General features: G+C 38.4%; 1 protein-coding gene across 16 annotated transcripts in view; it reads right to left on the bottom strand.

Annotated features, from left to right (window-relative positions):
• Nucleotides 1–21,752: 21,752 nt before the first annotated feature.
• The window catches only part of LOC126272184 (eukaryotic translation initiation factor 4E-binding protein Mextli), a 121,207-nt gene continuing 117,502 nt past the window's right edge, over nucleotides 21,753–25,457 (bottom strand). For 12 of the 16 annotated variants that reach the window (XM_049974853.1, XM_049974842.1, XM_049974852.1 and 9 more), the window contains 2 exons: nucleotides 22,747–22,802; nucleotides 21,753–22,657 (listed from right to left, as the gene is read on the bottom strand). The gene's annotated coding sequence lies outside the window, so the exon portion shown is untranslated. The remainder of the gene's footprint in view (nucleotides 22,658–22,746; nucleotides 22,803–25,457) is intronic. The other 4 variants (XM_049974838.1, XM_049974839.1, XM_049974844.1 and 1 more) reach the window with 1 other exon arrangement.

The raw sequence follows: 25,457 nt of genomic DNA, 5'->3' as shown, positions 1-25,457 counted from the left end.
TTCTGAAATCAGGTATTGGATGATAAGGCATACCCAGGAGCAGACACAGACTCAGATCACAATATAGTAGTGATGAAGAGTAGGCTGAAGTTTAAGACATTAGTCAGGAAGAATCAATAAGCAAAGAAGTGGGATACAGAAAATACTAAGGAATGATGAGATATGCTTGAAGTTCTCTAAGACTATAGATACAGCAATAAAGATTAGCTCAGTAGGCAGTGCAATTGAAGGGACTGGACATCTTTAAAAATGGGCCATCACAGAAGTTGGAAAGAAAAACATAGGTACAAAGAAGGTAACTGCGAAGAAACCATGGATAATAAAAGAAATACTTCAGTAGATCAATGAAAAGAGAAAGCATAAAAATGATCCAGGAAACTCAGGAATACAGAAATACAAGTCACTGATGAATGAAATAAATAAGAAGTGCAGGGAAGCTAAGACAAAACGGCTACACGAAAAATATGATGAAATTACACAAAAAATGATTGTCGGAAGGACAGACCTAGCATATAGGAACGCCAAAACAAACTTCAATGACATTAAAAGCAAGGATGGTAATAATAAGAGTGCAATGGGAATTCCACTGTTAAATGCACAGGAGAGAGTGTATAGATGGAAAGAATACACTGAAAGTGTGTATGAGGGGGAAGATTTATCTGATGTGATAGAAGAAGAAACAGGAGTAAATTTAGAAGAGGTAGGGGATCCAGTATTAGAATCAGAATTTAAAAGGGCTTTAGAGGACTTAACGATCAAATAAGGCAGAAGGGATATATAACATTCCATCAGAATTTCTAAAATCTTTGGGGGAAGTGGCAACAAAATGACCATTCACATTGAGGTGTAGAATGTATGAGTCTGGCGACATACCATCTGAGTTTTGGAAAAATATCATCCACACAATACTGAACACTGCAAGAGCTGACAAATGTGAGAATTATCGTACAGTCAGCTTAACAGCTCGTGCATCCAAGTTGCTGACAAGAATAATATACAGAAGAATGGAAAGGAACATTGAGGATGTTCTAGATGACAATCAGTCTGGCTTTAGGAAAATAAAGGAATGAGAGGGGCAATTCTGATGTTGCAGTTGATAATGGAAGCAAGACTAAACAAAAATCAAGACACATCCATAGGATTTGTCAATCTGGAAAAAGCTTTCACGATGTAAAATGATGAAAGATGTTTGAAATTCTGGGAAAAATAGGGCTAAGCTGTAGGGAGAGATAGGTAATGTACAATATGTACAAGAGTCGAAAGAGGATAATAAGAGTGGACAACCAAGAATGAAGTGCTTGGATTAGAAAGGGTGTAATCTTTCACCCCTGCTGTTCAATCTGTACATAAAAGAAACAATGATGGAAATAAAAAAAAGCTTTAGGAGTGGAATTAAAATTCAAGGTGAAAGGATATCAATGATACGATTTGCTGATGACATTGCTATCCTGAGTGAAAGTGAAGAAGAATTACATGATCTGCCGAATGGAATGACCAATCTAATGAGTGCAGAATATTGACTGAGAGTAAATTGAAGAAAGACAGAAGTAATGAGAAGTAGCAAAAAGGAGAAGAACAAGAAACTTAATATCAGAACTGATGCTCACAAAGTAGATGAAGTTAAGGAATTCTGCTACCTAGACATTAAAGTAGCCAATGATGGACAGAGCAAGGAGGACATCAAAAGCAGACTAGCCCTGGCAAAATGGGCTTTCCTGACCGAGAGAAGTCTACTGGTATCAAACATGCACCTTAATTTGAGGAAGAAATTTCTGAGAAAGTACATGTGGAGTACAGTAATTATGGTAGTGAAACATGGATTGCGGGAAAACAGGAACAGAAGAGAATCAAAGCATTGAAGATGTGGTGCTACAGGTAAATGTTGAAAATTAGGAGGGCTGATTAGGTAAGGAATGACAGGTTCTGTGCAGAATTGGAGAGGAAAGGACTGTGTGGAAAACACTGATAAGGAGAAGGGACAGGATGATAGGACATCTGTTACAACATGAGGGAATGACTTCCATGGTACTAGAGGGAGCTGTAGAGGGCAAAAACTGTAGACCAAGACAGAGATTGGAATACATCCAGCAAATAATTGAGGACATAGGTTGCAAGTGCTACTCTGAGATGAAGAGCTTGGCACAGGAGAGGAATTTGTGGTGGGCCACATCAAACTTGTCAGAAGACTGATGACCCAAAAAACAACAACAACAACAACAACAACAACAACAACAACAAAAGTATTTGTCTCCCTGTGTAGGAATCATGAACTTTGTCAGCACAAGGGTTGTGACTAAATAACACATCGAAGTTTGGAGGCTTGCTCAAATAGTCAAAGTGGTTAAGCCAAGTGCAGTAGTGCAATCGTTAGCACACTGGACTCACATTTAGGAGGAAGATGGTTCAAACCCACATCTGGCCATCTTGATTTAGTTTTTCCATGATTTCCATAAATCGCTTAAGGCAAATGTTGGGACGGTTCCTTCCAAAAGGTACGGGTGATTTCCAACTGCAGACTTCATATCTGAGCTGGTGCTCCATCTCTAATGACCTTGTTATCAATGGGACTTTAGACACTAATATCTTCCTCCCCTCCTATTCTGAAGTGGTTAAGGCAGCCACTGACAATAAGTGGAAAAATTGCTTGCATACATACATGCATGTCTGAAGGAAATTGTATTGTGAAGATTCAGATATTGTATGAACACTAATGCAGGTATTTTTAACCTGAAGACTATCTGCCAGATTATTTCACTAATTGCTCTTTGCCAACTGAATCTAACCAAAAATTGGTTTGCCATCTACTTCCACTGTTAATATTTCTGCCAACAGAAATGAAGCATTATCTCTAGAGATCATTCAGCCTTGTCCCCAAAAAAAAACAGGGACGGGGGAGGGGAGGGGGGGTCAAATCGACATTTCTGACAAATACTCCCATCAAAAACAGTCTCGGAGAAGAAGCTAGAGTACAAGAATAAAAGATAAATGAAGAAATCTAGCAGGACTGTAGAAAATCAAAGCAATAAAACTTAAAGAGGAAGCTATTTGACTTGGAAGAATCCAAAGAGTCTGAAGGAACTGTTACCTATGATAATTTACATTCAGCAAAGAGACTTCCTTCTAGGCCTAATGAAAACAGCATGGTGAGTTCTTAGGGAAATTTGTGACAGATAGTATATGGCAAAGATTCTACAGCTTTTCAACATTATGTTGCTAAGATTAAGCAAATCCTGAAAGATGGAGCCCAAATATTATTTGACAGACACAAGATTGGAACAATGAAACTGATACCAAGAGATGAAAGAAGTTTGTATCAGAGATTGATGTTGTATTGAAATTATCTAATCCATTTCAGTTTTAAGCATGAGATTGGCTCAGTCTTTTAATTGCTAACTGGATGACTTTGCATTGTATTAGTTGTACAGAGTGTTTCAAAAAGAATATATGCATTACAAAGTATTATTTTGTCCAAACTATCGCACCACCTCGGCTCGGTTATTGGAGAAACAAATATATAATTTAGTTTATATTAATAGCTGCTAGATGTCAGTTGTCTTCTGCTTTGCTTGGTAACCGTCATATGTTGAAAATGGCTACTCCGCAGCACAAATCATTTCATGTTCTCGAGTTTGCGAATTGCAGTTCCGTGATTACAGTGCAAAGATGTTTCAGGTTGAGGTACCAAATTGATCCTCTGATACATTTTTCAACAAGACAGGGCACCACCTCACTGGAGTCACCAAGTGCGAGAATCTCTGAATGAAGCTCTACGGAACCATTGGACTGGTCATCAAGGAGCTGGCGACTTAGCATGTCTTAGCTGGGCTCCATGGTCACCGGATTTGACATCCTCTGACTTCTTCCTGTGGGGTTTCATTAAAGACAACGTTTATGTACCACCACTCCCACAGAACCTGGAAGACCTGAAGAACTGTATCCATACTACCATAAAATCAGAGATGAACATGCTTGCCCAAGTATGGGAGGAATTTGAGTATCTATGTGATATGGTTCGTGTCACTGATGGAGGACGTATTGAACTTCTGTAATCTGAACTTGAGAGGTTTGTAAATATGTGTTTAAAGTTTAATACTCCTATGCCTTAAAGTTTAATAAATATGTGCATTTGAAATACATATATTCTTTTTGAAACACCCTGTGTATTAGCCTTTTGTAGGCTGTTGTGATCTATACTTTATTGTTTGTATGTCATTTTTTTTATCCATCTGTAGACAATAAATATTGTATGGATGTTGTCCAGAAATACACGTAAATTTATGGGAAACAATTTATGAAAAAGGAACATACAAAATTTTACATTAAGTAGCACAAAGAATAATACATACACTATGTGATCAAAAGTATCTGGACACCCCCAACAACATACATTTTTCGTATTAAGCGCATTGTGCTGCAAACTGTTGCCAGATACTCCTCATCAGTGACCTCAGTAGTCATTAGACATCATGAGAGAGCAGAATGGGGCACTCCGTGGAACTCATGGTCTTCGAACATGTCAGGTGATTGGGTGTGACATGTGTCATACATCTGTACGTGATAATTCCACACTCCTAAACATCTCTAGGTCCACTGTCCCAATGTGATAGTGGAAATATGAAGGGACATGTACAGGACAAAAGCATACAGGCCGACCTCGTCTGTTGATTGACAGAGACCACCAAGAGTTGAAGAGGGTCGTAATGTGTAATAGGCAGACATCTAACCAGATCATCACACAGGAATTCCAAACTGCATCAAGATCCACTGCAAGTACTATGACACTTACACGGGAGGTGAGAAAACTTGGATTTCCTGGTTGAGTTGCTGCTCATAAGCCACACATCCAGCTGGTAAATGCCAAACGACGCCTCCCTTGGTGTAAGAAGCATAAACATTGGGTGATTGAACAGTGGAAAAACTTTGTGTGGAGTGACGAATCACGGTACACAGTGTGTCGATCTGATGGCAGGGTGTGGTTATCGAAAATGCCTGGTGAACATCATCAGCCAGCGTGTGTATTGCCAACAGTAATATTTGGAAGTGGTGGTATTATGGTGTGGTCGTGTTTCTCGTGGAGAGGGCTTGCACCACTTGTTGTTTTGTATGGCATTATCACAGCACAGGCCTACACTGATGTTTTAAGCACCTTCCTGCTTCCCACTGTTGATGAGCAATTTGGATGGTGATCGCATTTTTCAAAATGACTGAGCACCTGTTCATAATGCATGGTCTGTGGCAGAGTGGTTACATGACAATAACATCCCTGTAATGGATTGACCTGCACAGAGTCTTGACCTGAATCCTATAGAACACCTTTGGGATGTTTTGGAACACTGACTTCGTGCCAGGCCTCACCCCGACAGCACTCCATGGAGAATGGGCTCCCATTCCCCAAGGAACCTTCCAGCACCTGATTGAACACATGCCTGTGACAGTGGAAGCTGTCATCAAGGCTACAGGTGGGCCAACACCATACTGAGTTACAGCATTACTTGTAAGTCATTTTCAGCCAGGTGTCCAGGTGTACATGAGTGCCTCCTTTAGTCATACCACCAAGAATATCCATATGATAGTTTGTAGGGGGAAGCGGAGGGGGGGGGGGGGGGGGGGGGGCTAGACCTGTTGTATGCAGTATTTTTCATACCTTGGAAGATGAATGCCGACTTGTAAGTAGCCACAAGACAGTTCCAGTTTGACCCTGTTAAAAACCTGTATAATATTGACTTTAAAATAATTTTCTTGAAAGAAAAACAACTAATTGCACTATATTTTTTTCTTTCCTTGAGAGCTAGGCGCAGCCACGACACCCTCCCTGCCCCCCCCCCCCCCCCCCCCCCAACCCCTCCACACCCACCCTAGCCCTCAGGTGTGGGTACCCTTGATACGACTAAGGTGAACCGACTGGATGATAAGGCTAAACAAAGGCTTGAAGCTGACTGTCCATCAATTATGCTTCTCTTCAACTGGAAAAAGACGCAGGTCATAGCAATCTATAAAGATGGGAGAAAATCGGATGCACATAATTACCGTCCAATTTCACTGACACTGATTTCTTGTAGAATCATGGAACATATTTGTGTTCAGACATAATGACACTTCTAGACTCTGAGAAGCTCTTCTACAGAAACCAGCACGGTTTTAGGAAACAGAGGTCAAGCGAGACACACATGGTCCTCTTTGCGCTTGTTATACAACAGGCTCTAGATACTGGCTCCCAGGCTGATACTATATTTCTCGACTTTCAAAAGGCGTTCAACTCAGTTCCGCACTGTTGCTTGCTTCTAAAGAGTGCACGCTTACGGTCTATCCAATGACATATGCGGTTGGATAGAAATTTTTCTAACAGACAGAGAGCACTATGTCATCCTGAATGGAGTGACTTAAACAGAAATAAGTGTAACTTCAGGTGTGCCCCAGGGCAGCGTAATAGGTCCGCTGCTTTTTACAATTTACATAAACGATATGGTTGATGGTATTGACAGCTGCATTAGACGGTTTGCCGATGATGCTGTAGTCTGCAGGAAAGTAGTATCACATGAAATTTGTGAAAATATCAATGAGGATTTGCAGAAAATGTGTGGTGTAATGACTGGCAGTTATCTCTCAATATCAGTGAGTGTAACCTACTGCATATAACAAGGCGACAATCCCCATTAATGTATGAGTACAAAATAAATGCCCAGTCTTTGGAAGCAGTAACACCCATCAAGTATCTGGGTGTTACTATTCGAAATGATCTCAAATAGAATGATCAGACTACACAAGTAACAGGCAAGGCGAACTCTAGATTGTGGTTTATTGGTAGAATCTTGAAGCAATGCAGTCCTTCGACAAAGGAAATTGCTTACAATACATTAGTTCAGATAGTCTTAGAGTATTATTCATCTGTATGGGACCCTTACCAGTTGGGTCTGATTCAAGAGATTGAGAGGGTCAAAAGAATCACAGCAAGATTCATGACTGGTACATTTAGCCATTGCGAGAGCATTACAAATCTCACAGAAAGTTTGAAGTGGGACACACTTGCAGATAGACAACCTGCTAAACGGAAGAGGCTGCTAACTAAATTCCAAAATGCGATTTTCGCTGAGGATGTAGAGCATATATTATTACCACCAACTTCCAAATTGTGCAATGATCACCATTCAAAGATAAAGGAAATTGGAGCTTGTACTCAGGCATTCAGACAGTCATTTATCCCTCGCATGATCTGCAAGTGGAACAGAGGGGGAGGGGGAGGGGGATATGACTCTGGCGCGAATTGTGCCCTCCGCCACACATCGCTTGGTGGTTAGCGTAGTATATATGTAGATCTAGTTGTAGATGTAGAACGAGTTTATGGGTGGAGTGGATTTTCTAGATTCACTGATTGCATTTTAAGAATCAAAATCATATTGAAGAAGTACTACCATCAGTTATTTTTTCATGTCCTCGATATTATGGTGGTAAAAGCATGGGTACTGAACATGAGGGGTTGTGACTCTCGTTGTATACCCAAAAATAAACAGAGGCCATTTGGTCAGACCAAAGCAAAAGTAGCTGATGCCCTGTGCATAATGAACAAGGATGTAATTGGGAAAACGAGGGGAAGACCTCCAAGTATAAATACTAAATATGCAAAGAAATAGAAAACAGGGTTTGCATCAAAACCAATTCCCCAAAATATTGTTCATCATGAGAGTGCTGTCATTGGCCAACTGTGTCTGCAAAGAGAGATAGATGCAAAATACCAAGCTGCAAAAGGAAGTCCATCCGTTATCTGCCAGATGTGTAATGTTAACTTATGCACTGAGAAGAAAGAGAACTATGTTCTGGACTTTCATAAAGAATAAAAACTGTGAGTATCAAATGTTTCAAATTTTTTAATATTTTCATGTGTTGGAGAAGTACGTATGTTATTATTCACGAGCCAAAATTTAATTTATCTGTATCCTTAAATGCACAATGTAACAAATAAGTAAACCCACAAAATAAACTTTATAAAGACGAGTTAATGTATTTTTATAAGTATATGTTTATCGTAACCCTTAAGTAACATATAGTGTTTGGAATTTTTTGGTCTTTATCGCTTCATAATTCTGTTCATAGAGTGTTTAGCAAATTAGGGACATCATAGAAAAAACACACTCTTCTTGGAACGTTGATAGGGTTTGGAAAGTATGTTTTTGTTCTGAAACTGCAAGTTCCTTCCAGAACTTTGAGTTATTGCCTTCCATATCACAAACTCCTGCTGGGTTTGGGTTCTATTTGTTTCCAGCTGCTTTATTATGCTCAGAAGTAAGTAAAAAGTCACGGCGCTATTGAAATCAAAATGTACAGGTTGTCGTTTGGAGGATGAGTCAAAACGTTTATTTGATGGCATAGCTGTCAAGTCTGAAACATACAAAGTACAGCAAAACAATGCACATGCTTCATGCTAAATATGGTGATTTTATCTGTATTATTCAAGTCCCTCTTGATTTCCTTGGGCAACTGCAACCTGTGCAGTCACCTCAAAGTACCGTGTGCTTTCAGAGACAATATAGATACTACAGTCATATCCTTGCTCTGAAGATGCTATGCACACTTCCCCAAAACGTTAGCCAATGATGTATTACCCATACTAAACATAAAGATATTGAGGGACATACCATTATGAAGCTCAAAATAAAAAAGAAATAAGTGTAAGGAGCCTCCATACAGAAAAAAAATCTGTGGGGATTTCATTGCTTCAACATCTTTACTCACTATGGCAACACATTTCAAGGTATAAACCAAGTCCACAAAGAGTACTAAATCATACAAACTGAGTCCGTTACCTTTTTGTGTATTCTGTGAAACTAATGGGCACTGGGCACAGGAGTGCAAGAAAACAACCAGTATGAATCAGTGCACAGAAAAGTTAAAACAATAATCGTGCTCCTTCCTTGGCATAAATAGAGGCTTCTTATCAAAAACATGTAACAAACAAGGCAAAAAATTTTGTTCAAATTGCAAGCAGTCTCCTCACAAATCCATTTGCTCGACAGATGACGTAGCTGCTGCATCAGTGAATACAATTCAAACTCACATTTCTGACAATGCTCACAGACAGTACACATTTGAGCTGTTGGACTAATTGCCTAAGGTAAACTGACATGATGTGTTCTAGATGCACGAAGCCAGTCTACATTCATCAATCTAGGCAATGAATTACAACTTACCACCATCGTTGAAACAGACTTACACATCATTGCTTTTGAATGGAATACCAGCATACTGTGATGGTGCCATCTTGTGGACTTCCAGCTGCAGGAGTCCAGGCTCTTGCCACAGTAAACATTACTGCACCTGACAGCTCAAATACCATGTATATTCACCACACCTAGCTATTCCTCAGAATGTCCTTTCACTTACAAATGTGCACATATTGCCCCTGACTGACCCCTAGCCAATAGAACTTCTCATCATTGTATTCTAGTGGAATCTGATAAAAGTGCACCACTGATTTGGATCTCAACTTTTTATTATGACTTCCTTTGATTTTTCAATGGATGCTAAGCTGAAACAGAAGTCGAATTATGGGTAACCAAATCTCCATCACCATACTACTTCAGGGAGAGTCTACACTCCATAACCAAGATGTTCACAATTTCTGGGACCTGGAGACAATTGGCGTCCATGAAACAGAATCAAGATCACGAACAATAAGCTCCATCGACTGTGTATTGGTGCAGCTTCATGCTTCCTGTTCCACTGAAGATGGCAGAAGATTTGTTTCATTTTTTAGGGACGAACTAAAACTAATTGTCCAATAACATCACAACAGCTGAGAAACAATTTTGTGCATTATGCAAAAGGTTGCAAAGCAATGTAGACGATGCAGATAACTATGGAATAAACATGATGGAATACACACTTCAAGGTCAACTGGAAATAGTGAATTCGGATTTTGAGACAAAAGTGATATATTACTTACCTCACCACACCATAAAGAAGACGAGAGACAATACCACAAAGTGGAGAATTGTATTTGATGCCTCGTGTAATGAAAATTATACTCCATGTAAATGACATTTTGGAAGTGTGACTAAATCTGTTCCCTTCACATTAAGCATGTTGCTTTGCTTCAGAAGACACTGTTACACTATTGTGTGTGACATCAGACAAATATTTCAATAGCTTTCAGCCATCACTAAGACAGAGACCCGACACGATTCCTTAGGTTTCAGATATTACCTAACAATGGCGACATCTAGCATATCACTAATGAAGAGGCTACGTAGGTACCATTTCATAGGACTTACTTGTGGATCGATATGTATTCCCTTCCTCTGTCGGCAACACTACAAGAACTAGCTACTCACCACATGCATAACTTCCCAGTTGCCTCTCTTCCAGTCTATCATGTGGCAACAATAGAACCGCACTGATGCAAAAAGCATTCTCATCGTTTTGAAAAAAAGCTTGCGAAACATGTTTCAGTTTGTTTTAAGGAAACAAGTCATTTGTTATAGTTAATCTTTAACAAAATGTTGACTAATGTGTCAGAATAATTAAAAAATCATTTTATTGGAAGATACAAAAAGTTTGGATTCTGCATTAAACAAATCACTTGATCACTCTGGTATAAACACACAATGAAGTTACAGTTGTTTCACATTGAAAGACCAAAGATGTATGGAGGTAATCAAACTTAACCATCACCAAATCTGGAGAATAGCACATTTTCATCGTCCCTTTCTCTTCTGGGTACATATGGAATTGACAGGCAGAATAGATTATGAACTGGTGGAACTAATTTAACAATTTTTTTATGTCTTTCATCTTTTTGTGTGATATTGTCTTTGCTGCCCTGGCCTGTGCAGGTATGTCATTTTCAGAGGCCTAGGAAAAATGGCTGCAAATCTGTTTCACTAGATTTGAGCCCAACTGCTTCATACTTTTCTGTGTAGTTCTCACTGTAGTGTATAAGACTGGAGCCCTTGAATAATTTTATTCTTCACATTTGTGTTCTCTTTGCCCCCTCTTTGAAAACAGTCTTTGTAGTGATCTGAGAGGCGTTCAAAATCCAGAAACTTGCCAGTTATGTCTCAAACTACGAAAGGTTTACACTCCCGCCAGCCACACACAAGGGCCATCCATGCCGGAGGCATGAAGATGTCTGTCCTCTTCTTTTGCTTTCGACCTCATCTGCATTCAAATATGGAAGGGGTAGTGTGCACTCCAAGTCAGAAGTTGTAGCTGTTAAAGATTCATCATCTTAAACTTTTACTTTACAGTCAGCCAAAATATCTCGCATTTTAGTTGCCAGTTTGGCACGATGGTTTTTTCTAGGTTCTGAAAACTTGGCAAATTTCTAGGTCTTCCTCCACTTTTATTGCTACTTCAGATGTATCACAGGTTTTGCACATAAAAGTGCATATTGAACTCTGTTGTGTAATATTTTTTGTAGATGTGCTTTTATAAAATTGGCTTTTCCGTTGACTTGTCTATTTCTTTAAATAGTTCATACATTTTATTAAAGGAAAACTCCAGAGACAAATATTGACATGATGACTTCCTTTCCCCATAGTGACTTCTGTATTTGGGCAAGCTTTTAATATAATATCTGTGTCATGTAAATTCCTCCACAGAAATCTTGTTTGGAGGAGATTTTCATCCCCTTTTGTCATTTTCAGGTACTCCAGAGACTTTATTTGTAGTGAATAATAAATTCTTTTATTGCTTACTTGAATTACACCTAGAAAGAATTTTTACAAACTTTTTTGTCACATAATATGATCTGTCTTGTCACACTTTTGTGACTAAGTGCCTGGTTAGAATACCCTTTCTTGCATCATTTAGGTACTACAGTTTTTACAACATTGTATAACCTAGTCATTTGTGCGTCTCTTGAAGGTAAATGGTAATACATGTTATGTATTTGCAGAAACATGCTCACTGCATTTAAAGTGGCAATTATAATCAACAGGCATGAATACTTTTGCTGGCACAAGTTACCTTTTACATTGGTCCATTACTAACCACCTGTTCTTTTCAGTTTTCTTATATCATTCCATGTGTCTGTATTCCTTAGCCGTTTCCTTCCTCTAACATGTCCATCAGCCACTTCACTGTCTACGACTTCTCCTAAATTACCTATCACACCACAGGAAGAATGGCCATTCTCTTCATAAGTGTTTGGAAGTAGTAAAATCTCTAGTAAGAGAAAAACCCCAAGACCTCCCATTGTTCTATACGAAAGCCAGTCATTCGAAATTCCACTATATGATAACGACTCTTCATAGATATGCTTACCTCAATCATCCATTTCGCTGAGAAATTCATGCTAGTCTGGGTGGGGAGGGGGGGGGGGGTGATTGGATGAATGATCACTGTAAAAATACTCACTACTTTCAGTATCACTCAATGGACTTTGTAATGCTAATGCATTTTCCACTCCAGAACATCTGTTTCTGTCGTCCATTTCATTTCACTGACAGGCTGTTCAAACACAGAAAATATACACACAGACAATGAAGGCATTACATTTGTGCCCAGCAAAGAGTTTATATTACATAGTGCACAGTACGAATCATCGAAACCAAAGAGAACATAAACACTGTTGAAACTGAAAAAAATAAAGGATATGAGACAGCTGACTTTGGTATAAACAACAACTGCTTGCTTTACCAACTGGAAAAGTACTCTGTATTTGGTTGTATAAAATATGTAAACGATCACCATTGTAAAAAATAAGCACCTATTTTGACTTTAATAGAGACAGCAAAGGATTTGGAAGAGCAGTTGAACAGAATGGATAGTGTCTTGAATGGAGGATATAAGATGAACATCAACAAAAGCCAACAAGGATAACGGAATGTGGTCGAAGAAATTGGGTGATGCTGAGGGAATCAGAGTAGAAAATGAGACACTTAAAGTAGTAGAGGAGTTTTGCTATTTGGGCAGCAAAATAACTGATGATGGCCGAAGTAGAGAGTATATAAAATGTAGACTGGCAATGGCAAGGAAAGCATTTCTGAAGAAGAGAACTTTGTTAACATTGATTATAGATTTTACTGTCAGGAAGTACTTTCTCAGAGTATCTGTATGGAGTGTAGCCATGTAAAGAAGTGAAACATTGACAGTAAACAATTTAGACAAGAAGAAGATAGAAGCTTTTGAAATGTGGTGCTGCAGATGAATGCTGAAAATTAGATGGGTAGATCACGTAACTAATGAGGAGGCACTGAACAGAATTCTGGAGAAGAGAAATTTGTGGTACAACCTGACTAGAAGAAGGGATTGATTGGTAGGACACACACTGAGGCATCATGGGATCACCAATTCAGTACTGGAGGGAAGCGTGGAGGGTAAAAATCATAGAGGGAGACCAAGAGAGAGTACAGTAAGTAGAATGTTGTAGAGAAAATAGGATCTAAATGTTCATTAGATGAAGCAAGGCAGTTAATGGAAGAGGCCTTACCCACACCATTTGATACAATTGAAATTACACCCACCTCTCCTTCTGATATTAGGAAGATAATAAATTCTCTCAAGAGTAAAAGCTCACATGGAACTGATGGCATTTCCAGCACGATAATAAAAGCTTGTTCCCAAGAAATAAGTGGGATTCTTAACCACATATGTAATAGCTCTCTGAAGCAGGGTATTTTCCCAGATAGATTGAAGTATGCCATTGTTAAACACTGCATAAAAAGGGGATACGTCTGATGTCAACAACTACTGCCCAATCTCTCTTCTGACTGCCTTATCCAAAATTCTTGAAAAAGTAATGTATTGTAGAGTAACTTCACACCTTTGTAAAAATAGAGTTTTAACAAAATGTCAGTTTGGTTTCCAGAAGGGTTTTTCAATGGAAAATGCCATATATACGTTCACTAATGAAACATTAAATTCTCTGAGTAACCGGAAGTCACCTGTTTGTGATCTATCAAAGGCTTTTGATTGTGTAAATCATGGAATACTTCTAGATAAGCTCAAGTACTGTGGTATGAATGGGACAGCACTCAAATGGTTTAAATCATGCCTAACTGGAAGAGTGCAGAAAGTTGAAATAAGCAGTTCAAGATAAAATGCAAAAAACTGGTGATTTCTCAAACTGGGGAACAATCAAGAATGGGGTGCTGCAAGGTTCGGCCTTGGGTCCTCTGCCGTTCTTAATATATATTAAGGACTTGCCATTCTACATTCACGAAGATGCAAAGCTGGTACTTTTTGCCGATGATACAAGTATAGCTATCACACCCAACAGACATGAATTAACTGGTGAAATTGTAAACGATGTTTTTCAGAAAATCATTAAGTGGTTCTCTGCAAATGGACTCTCATTAAACTTTGACAAAACACAGTATATACAGTTCCACACAGTAAATGGAATTACACCATTAATAAATATAGACTCCGATCAGAAATCGGTAGCTAAGGTAGAATATTCAAAATTTCTAGGTGTATGCATTGATGAGGGGTTGAACTGGAAAAAACACACTGAGCATCTGCTGAAACGTTTGAGTTCAGCTACTTATGCTATTAGGGTCATTGCAAATTTTGGCGATATACATCTGAGTAAATTAGCTTACGAGGCCTAATTTCATTCTCTGCTTTCGTATGGCATCATATTCTGGGGTAACTCATCACTGAGTAAAAGAGCGTTCATTGCACAAAAGCATGTAATCAGAATAATTGCTGGAGCTCATCCAAGATCTTCCTGCAGACATTTATTTAAAGAGCTAGAAATCTTCACTGTAGCCTCACTATATATGTATAAATATTCACTTATGAAATTTGTTATTAACAATCCAAACGAATTCAAAAGTAATAGCAGTGTACATGGCTACAACACTACGAGAAATGATGATCTTCACTACTCAAGGTTAAATCTAACTTTGGCTCAGAAGGGGGTAAATTATGCTGCCACCAAAGTCTTTGGTCACTTATCTAAAAGCATCAGATGTCTGACAGATAGCTATATAGCATTTAAAAGGAAATTAAAAGAATTTCTTAATGGCAAAAACAAAAAGAGTGTCATGTAATATTTTGTGTAATGTAATATCTTGTATGGACACCTTTTATTAACCTGACACGTTCCACATCATTGCGAAGTGTCGTATTCATGATCTATGGAACAAGTACTAATCTAATCTAATCTAATCTAATCTAATCTAAAAGATTCCGGAGGATGTAGGTTGCAGTAGTTGCTCAGAGATGAAGAGGCTTGCACAGGGTGGAGTAGAATGGAGAGCTGCATCAAGCCAGTCTTTGGTCTGAAGACCACAAGAACAACAACAACAACAACAACAACAACGACAAGTAATAATAAGTTACACAAACTCCAAACTATAAGTCACAATCATAACACTTTGCTCTTGGATCACTTCAGTTTTTGCACTAAATTAGAGCCATAATGATCTAAGTGTGCTTTTTTACTTGAATCAGTAGGGCAGGACGTACTTTTCAAAGTAAGATCAACTCTGATGTGAGAGATTGAGATATTCTTACAGAAGATAGTGGTTTTTGCACTTGGATCAATGTGGCATAAAAATTTATATTTTCTTCCATGCACCCATGTGAAAAGCTCTAATAAAGAAAAAAATGTCTCTTTGATCTGTTTGGTCCTACTGCCCCATTTTATTTTTATGAACAATTTCACAGCTTTGGTGGGTGAAAGGCAGAATTTACAACCAGCTAACTAATGTGATGAACATCATAAAATTTGTGAAGTCGAAAACGGCTAAGAATTTTTCATCAGTGCATCAGCTATGACAACATTACAAATTACCACTTCTGGAAAACATACATCATTGGTATCCAGTGGCAGAATGACTACACGCCTCATACTCCAACTACTGGCATCTTAAAAGATGTCTCAGCCCACTCTAAAACATGATGTTCTGCAGATCATCTCACGACTTTACGACCTAAGATTGTTACTAACCAAGGCAAATTGTTGTTTCAATAAACCTGGATCAGGGGTATTGCATGGCACTAGACTCTGCCTTTCAATATCATGCAGTGCTTGTTGCTCTGGTCAGGAAGGTTTTTGGATGGTCACAATGTGACCAGTCTTATGTTAGACAGTGGTATGAAATGATCTCTACACTGCCTTGACTCCACTACATTTTCTTATTGCACAAAAACTGACGGGAATACCAACCAGTTCCATAGCTAAGATGATGACAGACCTTAGGAACAATCACTGCCATATGCAGAAATTTACAGAGGGCTTCTGAATTCGATGAGAGAAGCAATGTCTCAGAGTGTAGTGCACCCAAAATAGCAACAATCACATTCGCCATTCAGCTGGTCATCAACACTGGTTGATAATCAATCTCTTTCTTAAAGGTGAAGGGGATTTGTATCATATTTTTTTGGTGCTGATTTCAGGTAAAGTATTAGACTGTTTAATCACAAGCAGTTTCCACAGAAATTTAGAGTTTCTGTGAGATATGCAAGTGGTACCTACTTAGTCGTTATTACAATATAACTGTTCTGCAAAAGTTTCCAATGTAATGCCCTACAAAAGGATGTTTAATTTTTACAGTCAGTAATACAGCTACCAATATACTTTGGTCTGTGGGTGCGCCATTCTGTACGTCGTCTTTCTGCTGTAAGCATACGCTGTTCACAGCGTGCAAGTGTGCTGTGGACAACATGGTTTATTCCTTAGAACAGAGGATTTTTCTGGTGTTGGAATTCCACCGCATAGAACACAGTGTTGTTGCAACAAGACGAAGTTTCCAATGAAGGTTTAATGTAACCGAAGGACCAAAAAGCGATACAATAAAGGATCTGCTTGAAAAATTTCAACGGACTGGGAACGTGACAGATGAACGTGCTGGAAAGGCAGGGTGACCGCGTAAGGCAACCACAGAGGGCAACGCGCAGCTAGTGCAGCAGGTGATCCAACAGCGGCCTCGGGTTTCCGTTCGCCGTGTTGCAGCTGCGGTCCGAACGACGCCAACGTCCACGTATCGTCTCATGCGCCAGAGTTTACACCTCTATCCATACAAAATTCAAATGCGGCAACCCCTCAGCCCCGCTACCATTGCTGCACGAGAGACATTCGCTAATGATATAGTGCACAGGATTGATGACAGTGACATGCATGTGGGCAGCATTTGGTTTACTGACGAAGCTTATTTTTACCTGGACGGCTTCATCAATAAACAGAACTGGCGCATATGGGGAACCGAAAAGCCTCATGTTGCAGTCCCATCGTCCTTGCATCCTCAAAAAGTACTGGTCTGGGCCGCCATTTCTTCCAAAGGAATCATTGGCCCATTTTTCAGATCCGAAACGATTACTGCATCACGCTATCTGGACATTCTTCGTGAATTTGTGGCGGTACAAACTGCCTTAGACGACACTGCGAACACCTCGTGGTTTATGCAAGATGGTGTCCGGCCACATCGCACGGCCAACGTCTTTAATTTCCTGAATGAATATTTCGATGATCGTGTGATTGCTTTGTGCTATCCGAAACATACAGGAGGCAGCTTGGATTGGCCTCCCTATTCGCCAGACATGAACCCCTTTGACTTCTGTCTGTGGGGACACTTGAAAGACCAGGTGTAACGCCAGAATCCATAAACAATTGAACAGCTGAAGCAGTACATCTCATCTGCATGTGAAGCCATTCTGCCAGACATGTTGTCAAAGGTTTCGAGTAATTTCATTCAGAGACTACGCCATATTATTGCTACGCATGGTGGATATGTGGAAAATATCGTACTATAGAATTTCCCAGACCGCAGCGCCATCTGTTGTTGACAATTGTAACTACAGTAATTTCGAAAGTTTGTCTGCCTGAAAATGTACTGTTGTCCCAAGCATATTGCAACAAACGGTGTATTTCTATCGCTGCTCGTTTAGTTTGTATTGCCGTTTCAAATATACCGGTCATTTTTGAAACACCCTGTACTATTATGCAGCATTCTATTTACTCTCCCACATATCGTACTGTATTCAATTTAAAAGTATGAAAAAATAACACATAACCACAAAAGAATGTAAGCTATTATGGTTTGCCCAGACTTCATAATTTTTCACATTAATTTATGAAAGATCGAATAAAAAGGTTTTTTAAAAAATTATTATAAATTTGGCTGTTTCCCTATGCAGTACTTAACACAGTGCTTTAATTTAATGAGACTCACTTCTACCGATAGAACCTACACGTACTTCTGAGTAATATGACATGAGATAAAATCATCACTAGCATTCTTGACATTATGTTGAATGGTACCTTCTTCCATTAACAGAGAGGAGTTCTCTCATTCAAAGATGTACACAACATCATGTCAAATGTGCTTATTCCACATGGTGTATTACTTCTGGCCTTTTTTTACTATTTTATTTTTATTTTGGACTTCAAAGTCACCAGCAGCTACTTTACTTTACTTTACTTTACAGTAAAAGCACAATGGTTCGCTGGGACTTTTTTTCCTCTTGGTATGCACACATATGTACCGAAAATGACTTACGTTACATCTTTCCCCCAATTTCAAATTTCTTTTTAAATTGCTCTGGCAAACATTTTATGTTTGGTACCAACAAGACTTTCATCAATGATAAGCTGTCCATTGGTGTGTAACGAAATCTAACACCATCATTGGCACGATCAGCCAATGGCTGGTATATCCCACGAGTCATCAGATAGATACAAAATCTACTCACCAAGCTGCAGCAGAAGAAAACACACAAAAAACTGTTTTTTTGTGTGCAACCTTTTGGAGCCAGTGGCTCCTCCTCCTGGCAGAAGGGCTGACAGAAGGAAGGGGAGGGTGAAGGAAAAGGAAGGGGGGTGAAGGAAAAGGAAGGGGGGTGAAGGAAAAGGACTGGACAAGTTTAGGTAAGGGATAAGGTTCAGAAAAGTTACTAAGAACCCCAGGTCAGGGGTTTCCTTCTCATCCTGTCCAGTAAATCTCCCAATACAGTATTCAGGGTGACTTTTCTGAACTCTTCCCCTAAACCTTTCTGTTCACCCTTCTTGCTTTCCTTTCAATTCTTCTGCTGGAAGAAGGGACCGCTGGCTGCGAAAGCTTGAAAACATAAAATCTCTTTTTATATGCATGTTCTCCTGCTGCCACTAGGTGAGTAGATTTTTTATTCATCCAATTTCTTTATATTGTCAAACATGATTATTTTATTTGTTGTATCAGTCATAATCGTGATGGCTTCGTGCAGGAAACTTCTCACTACCAACAAAACAGACTTTTGTAAGACGCCTAAATAAAATGGTAAGTAGAAAACATTTTACAAAACCATGGAAATCCTAAAATGGTTTTGTGCTCCAATATGTGAGAATTGTGGGCCTTTTATTGAGTCTCATATTTAGTAAGCAACCTATAAAACCTCTTACACCAGAATAAAATTTTCACTCTGCAGCAGAGTGTGCACCAATATGAAACTTCCTGGCAGATTAAAACTGTGTGCCAGACCGAGACTTGAATTTGGGACCATTGCCTTTCGTGTGCAAATGCTCTACTGACTCAACTACCCAAGTATGACTCATGACTTGTCCTCACAGCCCTAATTCTGCCAGTACCTCATCAGCTACCAACCAAATTTCACAAAAGCTCACCTATGAACCTTACAGAACTAGCACTTCTCTATGAAAGGCAAAGGTCCAAAGTTCAAGTCTCAGTCCAGCACACAGTTTTAATCTACCAGGAAGTTTCCTCTTCTCAGTTACTCTGACATTCTTCCATTTTTATATGGGCTGGACAAATTTGCAGCATCTTTATAACTACACTGCTTAGCTGAGTGATTGGTTTCAATTACAATAAGTTGCAGCAAACTACAGAAGATCCTACTGGCAGCATATGCTTTTGTCCAGGCAGCTTGTGAAATAGGTGTGGTAATGGCTGTGGAGTTTCAGGTGCAATTACTTCAACATACCTAGCAGCTTTCATTTTGCCTTCACTAAAACACCCTGGATCACTAGTAAATTTCAAAAATTTCACCATCAATTAAGTCCTCTGCTTCGGCCTGGTGTAGGTTGCATTAAAAAACCTCAAAAGGAGGGGGAAAAACTGTAAACACTAACTTAAAGAAAAAGAACACAGAAACAGTAAATAATGGTGCTACATAAAAACAAGAATGTAGAATGTACAGAAGTACTGCAAAAACACGATTGCAACAAATGAACAAAGTAGCAGAATAAGCTAACGCCAATATTTCGCTGAAATGACATTCAAATGTTTACAGTTATTGATCTACATATTTAAATCGAAGCATCATGCATCTATAATCACAAAACAGAGTACTGATGAATGAGCACCCTGACAGTACTAGCATTGCTGGCTTTACATCAGTACCTTGACATTCAAAGGCTTAACTTACCTACTCGTGTTAGATGTATGACATTATGAGGGCAGAATTGTTCAAATATTAATGGTCTGGTTCTATCAAAGTGTGAACATTACAATTAAGTAATGATGAGTGAAATATCCAGAGTATCAACCATATGACTTCTGGAATGATAAGCCAATGATTTGCATGTGACATGGTTCATAGGATTGAGGTATCCGATTGCAGTGTATTGCTCTGACGATAATATCACTGGGAACTCACTTTCGAATTATGGTGAGTATTGTTCTTCACAACTAATTACCATCTGAGACCATGTTATGATGTTCACATTGTTGGAATAGTAAGCATAATGCAACTAAAGTGACCAGTGCTAACAATGCTGTGCAGAACACAGACTATCCCTGTAACTAAATTTATGAAGTTGGTCGTTCAACACATAGGTCTATGATGTGTGCTCCATTTACAACACAACAGTGTAATACACATAATAGTGTAGTAGCCAGAGACATGTGAATGAGAAGCGGTGTGGGAAAGTAGCCATGTTTTGCTATCTGACAAGTTGTAATTTGATGCCTATCTAGATAATCTACATACAGAGTGATTCACGAAGATATGCAAATATTTTAATTTTATTCTACAAGTAAAAATAATGAAAAAGTTCATATAAACATAGGTCTACAAATGTTTAGTTACGGAGTTACACCTAATAAAAGATTTTGCCTTAAATTTAGCAACTTCACCAGTATGAAGCCATCACAGAACTGTTCGAGGTTAAAGTAAAGCACAATTTCCACTTATTTTGTTCTTTTTGATCTGGTGAGTCTAATAAAACATGTCCCAGATGAGTATCTGCAGTAGTTTTCCAGAACATTCAGAGAAGCAAAGAACTAATTTTATAAAATTTTTAATAAATTAACTACTAGGCCCCCCTTTTTTTTTCAGGCAATTGCGCAAAGTTTTCAACAGATGTTGTACAGAATTTAATTTTAGAAAAAGAATGGTAATAACATTAACTGAAACTGTAGGAATGTCAGATAATCTGCTTTTATTAATACCATAGTACACATTAATTCATGTTAAACCGGAACAAAAAGGTCAGTGTTAAGGAAGTTTTACAGTGTACATACAGTTTCATAATACTTTCACAATAAATGTTCAAAAATGTCTCCACCGAGTTCAATGCATTTAGATGCACTTTCACAGTGTTGTTCTTAATTTCGTCTATTGCATTCCTAATGCGAGCAATTAATGCCTCAGATGTATTACACTTGCCCTCATAAACTACATGGGACATGTTTCCTTAGATTCACCAGACCAATAATAACAAAATAAATGGAAATAGTGCTTTACTTTAACCTCATACAGTTTTGCAATGGCTTCATATTAACGAAGTTGGTAAATTTCAGGCAAAATCTTATTACTGATGATTATAGGAGACACACAGGGTTGAATTGAACTGTCACAAAACTAGACCAGAGTACTTTTCAATGTGAAGTTGTCATACATTTATTGTCCTACATGATACAAACTATGTATTATAAAAAAAATCAGCAAAAGTAATTTAACTGTCAATTTTTCTTTTATTTCATGTACAATATTAGAAACACTGCATTCAAAAATCTTCACAAGTTACCCAATTGCTTGCAATATAAATAAATTCACTAATATTGTCATTTAAACACATAACTAAAATTTAAGTGCCACAAGGAAGTGTATTTTATATACAACTCCAGTAACGTGATCTCTTTATTTAAAAATCCTCTGTAGGACTAGCAATCTTGCTCCTCACTCCTTCCAAATGTAGGTTTGACTTCCATTCCATATTTTCAATGTAATAAAGAATATAAAATGTTCTTTGGCGACCTATACAGGTACAAACAACAAAACTGAAATGCACGTACTAATCTCTAGAAGAGTCTTGAGATTCACATTTCACAATATGAAAGACAATGTTAAGAAATTTAACAGCACATAAATCTGTAAAATGAATAATATATTATATAAATAAAAAATAAATAAATAACAGTAAAGTGACTTATTCCCCCTCGCCCTGTCCTTATGAGATGGTACCCAAGAAGAGCAATTATTAATTCTGAATTGTCAATTCAGTTCAGCCATGAACAGCAGTGCAGCTACATTACGTCAGAATGAGAGGTGTGAATAATATTTATTCACCTAATTTTGTCTCGGATTCATGAATTTTACAAGCAAAACAAAGAAAAGCACTGTAAAAATAAGAAGTAAAGAATATGTGAACATATTCAGTCATCATCTGTCACTCAACATCTGCTGGATCCACTTCCGTAGAGCTTATGACTGCAGTGACTACTTCCACTTCTTGCCACTTCTTCGAATATGCCACAGGATCAAACATATCAGCATTCTGTCAAAATAAACTGCAATTAGCAAAAATTCAAATCCACAAATACATATGTATGTTACAGGTTCAATAGTGAAACATTTTAACCTTACCTCACTTAACATGCAGCAACAGCATGCGAGAAACTGATCTTGTATTCCTTCACTTGCTACAAGCCCAAAGCACATAGCATCACAATTCATGTTAGGAAACAGATAGACATTTTGTGTTATATAGGTAAAGAAATCAATAGCAAAAAAGCAAACACTAAAAATTGGCAGTATTAGTTCAACAGAATGTTTTAGTATGATCACTACATTAATTGATCCCCATTAACTTGCAAAGGGAAACAGCAATTTAACATGTTAAACTGCATAAATCTTTCAGTTAGCACAACAGTGTCTCAAAATCAACACAATGGACAAGTCTCTGAAAGTTTTAGTTAGGCAGAATATGACATTCAACGGAGTAATCAGGCTTGTCATGTTCAAACCTGCAGTGATATTTTTTTTCCTTATAGTTAATGTTAGGTGAAATGCACACACAAAATTTCAAATGCCGGCAAACAGTAAAGGTTATTCTTTCTTCTCCTTTTGTTTTTTTTTTTTTTTTTTTTTTTTTTTTTTTTTTTTTTTTTTTTAATTCACTTGCATGGTGCTGGTAACTAAGAGATGGATACCTCAGGATTTAGCCAGCTGCTACTACGCTGAGCATTGTGCACTTTATCAGGGAATTGTGGCCGTCTTACTACTACTACTACTACTACTACTAACACCGCCACCTCAGCACTCGTTGAAGCAGAACCACATTTCGACATTTGTTAAAATGGTAAGTGATACTTTTTGAGGCAATATCTTTTAGCTTCTGAAAAGTATTTGGCAACATCTTTCTGACTGTAGTTCAAGTTTCAAAAAAAAACTTTCTGAACATACACTCTAACCTTGCAGGTGATGGGGAAACTTTTGAATGTTTTGCAGTATGCTTCTATTGAGATATACAGCAAATACCAACCAAAGCCATCGATAGAAGATTACGTGATTTGCAAAACGGTGGCTGAACTTTTAGATGAACATTTAAATAGTGCATTTGTGGGGTTAGAAGTGATAAAACACTTTATACCGCAGATTGCAGAATGGAATGAACAACAACCGGAGAGAATCATTCTATGTGACAGAAGTGCAACCCTTCCACAAATTGCTGCAGATTTCAATGATGGGCCATCAAAAAGCGTCAGCATGCGAACCATTTGACAAAACATCATCAATACAAGCTTTCAGAGCCCAAGGTCCACTTGTGTACCCTTGATGACTGCACGACACAAAGCTTTATGCCTCGCCTGAGCATATCAAACCGACATTGGACTGTTGATGACTGGAAACATGTTGCCTGGTCGCATGAGTCTCTTGTCAAATTTTATCGAGTGGATGGACGTCTACAACCTTGTGAATCCATGGACCCTGCATGTCAGCAGGAGACTGTTCAAGGTGGTGGAGGCTCTGTAATGGTGTGAGGAGTGTGCAGTTGGAGTGATATGGGAGCCCTGATACATATAGATACAAATCTGATATGTGACACATATGTAATCATTCTGTCTTATCATCTGTATCCATTGATGTCCATTGTGCATTCTGATGAATTTGAGCCATTCCACCAGACAATACAACACCCCAGATGTCCAGAATTGCTACATAGTGGCTCCGGGAACACTCTTCCAAGTTTAAACAGTTCTGCTGGCCCCCAGACTCCCCAGACATGAACATTATTGAGCATATCTGGGATGCCTTGCAGCGTGCTGTTCAGAATAGATCTCCAACCCCTCATATGTTGCGGATTTATGGACAGCCCTGCAGGATTCATGTTGTCAGTTCCCTCCAGCACTACTTCACACATTAGTCAAGTACATAGCACGTTGTGTTGCAGCACTACTTTGTGCTCACGGGGCCCCTATACAATATTAGGCAGATGTATTGGTTTCTTTGACTCTTCAGTGTATATTATGAACATTGCACAAATATTTCTCATTTCTGCAATAGTTACAAGGAATAAAATTAATACTGACATATTGCTATCTTTGTTTTTATTTCTGGACACTCCATACTAATTTGGAAGGAACATTGTGGATAAAATGTAATCTGTATTTGTCTATGAATATATAAGTATCTTACAATCGCTTTCTGTCAGTTATTCATAGCTAGATTCACATCCCAAAGAAAGAAGTGACAAAGCAATGCTGCAATACACACTGATTTAATTCAGGGCCATACACCATGTAGCTTCAACCACGGAAACCACATGAAGAATGTCCTAATTTACAGCTGTTTTTCAGTGACTTCAGTTCACATAGGCAGCTGAAATTTAGCAAGGGAACTTTTCTGCTGTTAACTAGAACTGGCAAATAAATAAATAAAATAAAAATCATGACACGTTTCAACATGACAATTCTGATCATTCTCTAGTCAGCTGCACTGCAACATGGTTTCTTCAAAGTGTGGTTGTAGAAACATTGCATATTTTGAAAAAACTGGTAGTTTTAAATTTTGTCATATTTTCTGTACATTCTTCTTTGACGCCATTTCAATTAACACAGACTGAATAGGCTATCGACTTGAAAAGCATCCAGCAGCTGTTTAATATGAGTTTTTCATTAACTGTGTCCTGTTTATTTTAAACAGGTTATCTGACATGACCCAAAAGTAAATTACCTTATTTAATGTTTCTGCCTGCTAAAACACAAGCAACATATCAAAAAGTAAGGTAGGTACACACACACACACACACACACACACACACACACACACACACACACACACACACCACCCTCCTC

Source organism: Schistocerca gregaria, chromosome 5 (assembly GCF_023897955.1).
Source record: "Schistocerca gregaria isolate iqSchGreg1 chromosome 5, iqSchGreg1.2, whole genome shotgun sequence".
Classification (NCBI taxonomy): domain Eukaryota; kingdom Metazoa; phylum Arthropoda; class Insecta; order Orthoptera; family Acrididae; genus Schistocerca; species Schistocerca gregaria.
The sequence above is the reverse complement of the archived record's forward strand: the minus strand, read 5'-3'. Positions and strand labels throughout refer to the sequence as shown.